Below are 8,655 nucleotides of genomic sequence, written 5' to 3'. Positions count from 1 at the left end.
GGCCGAAACGTCCACAATTGAAACACTGGTCCTGGCTGATAGCTGATCTCGATTGATACATAGCACACTCAGAAACAAGAATAGGTGATGAGTCAACAGTAGAAGCCGGGAGAGCCAAAGTCTCCTCTGTACTTTTTTTCAAAGTCTGCAATTGTATAGCAGCCAATTGTAATTCAGTAGACCTATGTTTGTCAATTTTAGATTCAAGATCTTTTGCATACCTTCTCAGATGATGTTTCAGATGAGATAACCACCGTACGTGTTCAGAGCCAGGCAAATCGGGATTCACTTCCATGGCCTGCCTCACAGACTTAGGGACACCTTTTAGCACTGCCGCACGAAAAACTTGAGAGTACAGTGTAGAATCAGTCGGTAAATGACCAGTCTTTAAGGAAAATTCCACAAGAGCACGGTCAATAAATGTCGCAGCCTCTTCATCAACTTTCGGAGCGTACAGTAAATCAGATATGACCACATCCGGAAGCGGAAACAATCCACCTAGCGCTCCAAACAGCGTCAAATAATCCTCACGGGACAATGCCTCACCGTCACTCAAAGATGACATTCCTGAATTAGCCATCAGCGCGTCCAGCTGAGACAAAGGACACGCCCCCGTTAAAAGAGCACGCATGTCTCCAGCTGTCAAAATCTGACCTGTCACACTTCTTTGTAGCGAGCGCAACCAATTTTCTCCACCTGCTTGCAACGGGGGAAGTTTTTGCACAAGCACACACAGATCAGTCGGCAAATAAGGTTTATACACAGTCGCCAAATGTCCGGAAGCCGGATCAACTTTTGTCAACATAGGTGCTTGCAAAACCCCCTTAGAACGAGTCACCATTCTCCTCGGAGTATCCTCCGGGAGTCTGTCAGGCGTGCTAAAGTCATATTGTTCCACAACATCTCCAACTCCACACGACAGATCATCCAACTGTTCATGAATGTCTACAGTAACATAGTTCTTCGCCAATGCATTAGAAGTGTCAGACCTCACGTCACAGTTACGTCGTCCAAAGTATTCGTCTTCTGTCAAGTCGTCATTTGCATCTTTCTCAAAGCGAGAAATAACCATAAGCCATTTGCGACGAACAACCTGGGGCACTTCAGCATGTCTAGCTAGTTCCAATTTAAAAGCACATGCTTTGTCCAATTTCACTTTCGGACTCTCCCTCATTTCCAAAATTTCGTACAAGAGAGACTCCAAACGTGTCACAGAGGCGGTTACGCCAGCTGCCAAGCCGTCAGCCGCGGCCTGTAACGTAGACCGAAGCGGTCCAGAATTTTTATCATTACCACTATGCCATTCCACATCAAGATTACCGCTATTTACCGTCAACATCGGTGCCTGCAAATCCTGCAGCATCTGAGCCGTAGGCTTGTACGGTGAGCCTGTAAACGGGTTAACAACATCAGACAAAACAGTAACGAGCGGCCCGCTGCTCGCCAGAGGTGCAACAATGTTAGCATCACAATTAGCCACATCCTTAGCACCCGCTTTTACCAACGCTCCTCGAGCAATTTTAACCGAACTGCCCATCGCCAACATCCTAGCATTCCTCATCATTTGATCCACATGTCTACAATTTCGTCGCACTTTTCTACCTTTCAAAGAAAACACAAAAGTCTGTCGTACCATTTTTTCCAGCGAGAGCCGTTCGTTTACACATGCTAATTCCACAGCTTTCATCAGACCGATCAAACAAACCGTGGACATCAACGGTGGGAACCAACCCTTGTCGCAAGCAGCCGTAACCCAATCTATCAACAATGCTTGCATCTTTCGCCGACTCTTTTCACGCACAGTTCCAACCGCAACTCCGGAAGCATGCTTAACTTGCGCGTCCAAGTTCAAATTTCCACCATGTACCGGAAGTACATTAAGATCAAACCATTCAGTGTTACGATCAAAATCGCCCTCCATTATTCAGAGTTCCTACCACTCGTAGTTCCAACAAGTGTATATACTACCTAAGCAGTATCAATTTTTATCAATGCAGTGACGTCTCACTTTACAATATGATAGTTCGAATAGGGTAAATTTATTCGACAACGTTTAAACAACCGTACAACAAGCAATCACAGAAGCCCACAAAACACACAGCACGCACAACACAACATAGAACGTACACACACAACGAATACACAATGACTCACAGAACATACACAGACAACGAATCACGTGATCCAATTCCGCAGTGTCAAAACTGTCTCTCTTTTACTGCATATGTCATGCAAGGCGCTCTTTCAGCGCAAAATCAAAACAAAATCACACGTAATCTAGCGATCGCAAATACAACGTTTAAAACCCAATGTCCGTTGCAATCGACCTGACTCCCCCAACTGTTCAATTTCAACAGCGCGCGCACTTTTAAAATAACTTATTACGTGTAAAACGGACGTTCTTATACAGGCGACATGTACTACCTGAAAGAACAATCCTGAACCAACCAAACTGCCAAGGGCAGGCGCGTCTACTATGATCTTCAGATTTACCAATGGATCTTCAAATATCCACGAAACCCTGTAACCTCTTTATCCTTATATTCAAAAAATAAATATCATAGTCTCTCGAATCCTTCACAGCGCAAGAACAAAACTTACAAATTAATAAGACGCTGCTTCTTCCTGTTAACATGGCTCTGTCCCCAGCAGCCGCGCGCATTAACCGGTCCGGGCCAGCACGTTCATCACCACATGCTCCACCCCACGTACGTGTTTATAGTTCAATGTCGCAGAAATTTTTAGAACGACATCAAACTACAACTTGTTCAAACAGATCTTATGTACAAATTTACACAATTTAGCAGACGAAAACAAGTTGCAATGATTTTAAACAGACAGAACTCCTCTACGTGGATTAACGTCTCCACTTACTGTAATTAATTATTTAGGCGCCTAGAAGTTCCATTCGTTCATCAATCACTGCAGCTCGAAATCCTCTTACCTCCTTTCAGCGTTCGGGGTCACCAATTGTTGGAAATCATTTCCTTGATTTCTGCGTGTTCAAATAAATTCAAAGTTGAAATCTGTGAACAAGTTTGCCAGCTTTATTTCAGATTCTGAAAGTCATCTGTGTTACTGCTCAATCATCGCAGCTCACCCACAAATGTGTTCTTTTCAAAGTTCATGCGTGCATATATACAGTAATGGTTCCCTCCCCCTCATTGACCATTTGGCCCCTTCTCAGCATGTGATATTTCCTGTCACCCCAATTCTACACACCCCCTCTCTTATCTCTTCCTCCTGGATGTTGGCCACTTGGCCCCCCTTCTCCCTCTACCAGACCCCCCCTTTGATCTTGTCCTGTCAGCAGAGTGAGATACAATCTGGCCAACTCCTATTGAGTTCTTTCAGTCCTTAACAAACATGAGGTAACAATTGGCTTCCTAGATAAACTATTGACCTCGGGAGAGCTGGCTCCAGAGATTCCCGCATACCTGCTGTGTGGATTCCGACACCTCACTTCCTTAGGGGGAAAACAGACCACATTCTACCACAGTTGTATTGATCTAACTAAAATCAAAAACACTTTAAAGAATATATATGTAAAACAGAAAAACAATGTTAATAATTCTATCAATAGTAATATGTGCCTGCTTGCTCCGCAAGCAGCAGCTTCGCTGCTGCTTGCTCCGCTTAGCAGGCCCATAATAAGTTGAAAAATAATAAACCCCTTTTCTAGGATAGTAATATGTGCCTGCTTGCTCCGCTTAGCAGGCCCATAATAATAAACCCTTTTCTAGGGTGGATAGTAATATGTGCCTGCTAAGCGGAGCAAGCAGCAGCTTCGCAGGCCCATAATAAACCCTTTTCTAGGGTGGATAGTAATATGTGCCTGCTTGCTCCGCTTAGCAGGCCCATAATAAGAAACGCGACAATAATAATAAACCCTTTTCTAGGGTGGATAGTAATATGTGCCTGCTTGCTCCGCTTAGCAGGCCCATAATAACAACAATAAACCCTTTTTTCTAGGATAGTAATATGTGCCTGCTTGCTCCGCAAGCAGCAGCTTCGCTGCTGCTTGCTCCGCTTAGCAGGCCCATAACAAGAAATTTTGAATGGGCCTGCTAACTCGCGTGGAAACACGCAATAAAAATAACATTTAAACCATTGAAATCGCTCAAGAAATGTGCAAGTTAACCATAATCAAGATCAAATAAAGTATCTTACTGTCCCTTTAAGAAATATGCACATTCACGCACACACATTTGATTTTAACCAACATTTCAATGAGCTGAACAGTTTAAAATTCAAACCATTGAAATCGCTCAAGAAATGTAAAAGTTAACCATAATCAACAGTATGTTACTGCCCCTTTAAGAAACATGCACATTCACGCACACACATTTGATTTTAAGTAACATTTCAATGAGCTGAACAGTTTAAAATTTAAACCATTGAAATCGCTCAAGAAATGTAAAAGTTAACCATAATCAAGATCAAATAAAGTATCTTACTGCCCCTTTAAGAAACATGCACAATCACGCACACACATTTGATTTTAAGTTGTTCGGAGACGTCACGCACCAACATTCCATTGATTTTGTATAGGATACGCTCACCTCAAACAAAAGCCTCTCACGACTTAACGGTTAAAGATGCAGATTCCAGAACGTTAGAACGGCAAGGGTTTGGGGAACGCGAGCATGTTCTCAGTTTTTTAATCGGATGAAAAATGACCAAATGAGAGCAGGTTGAAAACTTATGATTTATCGAAAATGAAGAAAGAAAGGCGGCGAAATTAACAAGGAGAACATAGGCGCCCAAGTCCGACTTCTCCTCGCTTAAAGTGAAAATAAAGGTACTAAATGACACTTGGACTTGGAAAAGTAGCAGGCCCATAATTAAACACTTTTTCTAGAATAGTAATATGTGCCTGCTTGCTCCGCTAAGCAGGCCCATAATAATAAATGAAATCAGATAAATAGAACATTGTCTTAATTTATTTTATAAAATGCTTTTGCCCATTAAATTAAAAAATATATAAATAAACTCAAAATGCCCAATATGGCCGTTAGGATTTAGGAACACAACTGTGAAGTGCAATATAAGGCAAGATACATAGTTATTTTATACATGGTCCATGTATAAAATAACAAGGTTACGTTACTGTTACGTTATATTGCACTTGTAATGCACTTGAAGTTGTGTTCCTAAAATCCAAATGGCCATATTGGACATTTTGAATGTGTTTTTTTTTTTAAGCTAGTGTTTTATAAAATAACTATAAATGAAGGCAAAGTTATATTTATCTATTTTTAATAATGAAAAATATATCTAAGTTCAATTTAAGGTACATTACAGTCGTTTAAACAGGGAGAGTGGATTACAAAGTAGCATAGGTCCACAATAAGAAAAGTAAGCGAGCCAAGCAACAGCTGTCAAACGACTGTTGCTAGCCTGGCAGACGATGCTAACGTTAACAGTTAGCTACTAGCCATGAACGCAGGAGACTTGTACCGTATCGTGCAATGACGGCGTAATTAACTTTCTTCTTCCTAAATTCGCAATTTAATATACTTTCGGGGTGGCATTATGATAAATATTTCAATAAAAACGTCAATAATGCAATCCAAAATGTCAAAGGGAAGTAGTCAAGCTGCCGTTCACGCCACCATGCAGGCAGACTTCAAAGTAAAATCCACCAAGGCTGTTGCATTGGTGTCAATGTATTATTTGGTCAGCTTTATTTTGAAGTTTTCTTTAGCATAGCCGTCGTGTTTGCGCATTTGCGGCTTCCCTGACATGTCTGAATGACAGTGCTGTCAGCCCAGCTCGCACACGTACACTGTTGGAAAACGATCCTTAAGTTTTCCGCGTGTTTTGTAGATCAGAAATCCGAATGTCGATCGGTGAATCAGGTTTCCTTCGAAGGATTTATTTATTCAGAAATTTCTGGACAGAGAGCACCTGTGTGGCCAAACGCCATTATCTCCCCATGCGTCTGTCCAGCTCCTCCCACTTGCAGCCGCCATTATAATTTCAGTATCCCAAAAAGCTCCTCCCCTTCGACGCGACTCAAAAGAGTCCAACGAAACAGATTAAACATTTCAGACGAAATTTCCAGCGGGATCTTCATCGTCGCAAACAGCTGGCGCAACATTAAGCAAGGGTTGTGTGAGAAGATTGGATATTATCATTAGAATAAGAAGCAGAAGCACGCATCAATGAAACATTCCTTTAGCAGTGAGAGGAGGTTGTTTAGCAGTAATGTAGCATTAAAAAACAATTTGATTAATTAAAAGATTTTATGAATATATGACTGGATAGCCGATACACAACCGTGCAAGCCGTTGAAGTCACAGGGCGGCCATCTTGCGCCTTCCATCACGCGAGCAGACTACTGTATAAGGTATACGTACAGATTAGACATATACAGGTCGTAAGCAGTTAGTATGGTGCCGGGGCTCGGGTGGGGATTTGTGGCGGTCGGCGGAGTGGTCACTATTTTTTAACAAGTTAAAAAGAAAAAAGAAAAGAAAAAAATGACAAGTGGTATGTGCTGCTTTGAAGATTTTTCTTTTATCACTCAGTTCTTTATATACCCCAATATTAGATTTGATAGAGGCATCTTTTGTTCAATTACAGTTATAATCCTTTAATAAAAAAAATTAAAGAAACAAGTTTCCTTCTGTAAAAATCATTAAGCATATAATTTATACATGTATTTAAGGCAAGTTGTAAAATGTATGATGTCTTTTTGTTTATGTTTAACAAATATAAAACATAATAAATCATGCTGTCTCTACTAAGTACTGTATCAAATGTTCTCCAATTCTAATACTGTATATGTATAGGATCGTACGCTAAGAAACGTTTCTTGGGAGGAGCAATATGGCGGCAGTTTGATGTTGTTGCCTCTCCATCAGTGATCTAATCTTGGACATACTGCAATACATTTTTTTGTTGGCCATGTTGGAAAACGATCCTTTAAGTTTTCCGCGTGTTCGTAATGTTGTTTAGAATCAGAGTTGAGATCGGTGAACAGTTCCTTTGAAGGTTTTATTTTTATTCAGAAATTTCTGGACAGAAGCACATGTGTGACCAAACGCCATTATCTCCCCATGCGTCTGTGTAGCTCCTCCCACTTGCAGTCGCCATTATACTTTCAGCATCCCAAAAAGACCCTTCCTCTTCCTGCCCCGCCGCCCGCCCCCAAGCACCCTCCCCTTGCTCTGCCCTCTGAATCTCAAGACAATAACAAATGGCCAATTGCTATGTAAACATTTTGCCTGTAAATGTGACTCAATCTTTGTTGAATGATGTCCTCAATAGGGAAAACTGGACACTGGGTCAGTAGACGTGGTTTTCCGGTCGGGTCGTCAGGTGGTGGGATTGTTGAGACTGGGTTTTCCTGGTCGTGGTATTGTTGAGCCCGAGACGGATCCGGCGGGCCGTGTAGACGAGATGTGGAAGATTTGTCCCTTCCTCTGCAGGCAAACTGCACAAGATGTCCTTGCCGTCACCTTGTGGGGTCCAGTCCACCTGGGAGCAGACCATTTTCGTTTAGTCACTTTTAAACATACATATTCACAATCATTTATTTTTGAAGGAACATCTGGTTGTTTTTTTTGTTAGTTGGGAGTTAGTAAATGTTAGTTGTTTAAATTCTGTAGTTCCTGGAACATGCGTCTCTGTTGGATCAGGAAAAGGTCTGTTTGTGTGACATTGAAACAGAACCCAGCCTTTGGCTGAGTTTAATGACATTCGCACATTCATTAATACAACAGGAAGAGCTTATAGCCAATTCAAATTTGATGAGGCCAATGCTCGTAGCCAATTTTCTTTAATATTTCTAGTTTTCTTTAATCTGTCTTTGGGATTGGGGATAATACACTGAACCAAATGTGCTTTAATCCCAATGCCTTTTCGACAGCTTGTAAATATTTATTTTTGAAATGGGTTCCATTGTCAGATCAATTTTTTTTTCTAGGAAACCCATGTGATGGTATGTAATGATTAATCAAATGTTTTACCACGATATTTACCGTTTTAAATTTGCATGAATATGCCTCTAGCCATCCTGAAAAGGAATCTACTATTACCAGCAAATATCTGTATCCTGACACTGGTTTTATCATGTCAGTGAAATCCATATATAATCTTTCCCCAGAGCTGTCACGTCCGGCCGGACCGTGAGCACCCTGCGGAGGTTTATATATATATATATATATATATATATATATATATATATATATATACATACTATTTATACCTTTTGCAAACACTGCATGTCCTGCAGTTCATTTTTAACAATTTGTCTCATGAAAGGATGCCACCAGGTGTGTAAATGTCTCAATGTTTCTTCCACACCTAAATGGCATATTCCATGGGCTCCAGAAATGAGATTTTTCAATTGTTTCTGAGATGAAATATATAATATATTTACCTTCATTTCGCCATATGCTTCATTATTGTCTCCTCTTGGACTAACTTTGTTTTGTCACAACTTGATGACCTCCTGTGGATTTATCACATTCAGACTGTGGATTATCACATTCAGACTCACTTACAGTCAGTTGGAGTGTAGGTCGATACCCCGCAACCTTTTTGCTGCTAATTCGTTTCCATTCTTTTAATTCAACATGAACTGTCATGTATACATATTTTTCCAGTGGAGTTGATGCATACAGACAAACCTGTTGACTTCCTTCT

This window comes from Leptonotus elevatus, chromosome 4 (genome assembly GCF_054856555.1).
Source record: "Leptonotus elevatus isolate MCC_2025b chromosome 4, RoL_Lele_1.0, whole genome shotgun sequence".
NCBI lineage: Eukaryota > Metazoa > Chordata > Actinopteri > Syngnathiformes > Syngnathidae > Leptonotus > Leptonotus elevatus.
The sequence above is the reverse complement of the archived record's forward strand: the minus strand, read 5'-3'. Positions refer to the sequence as shown.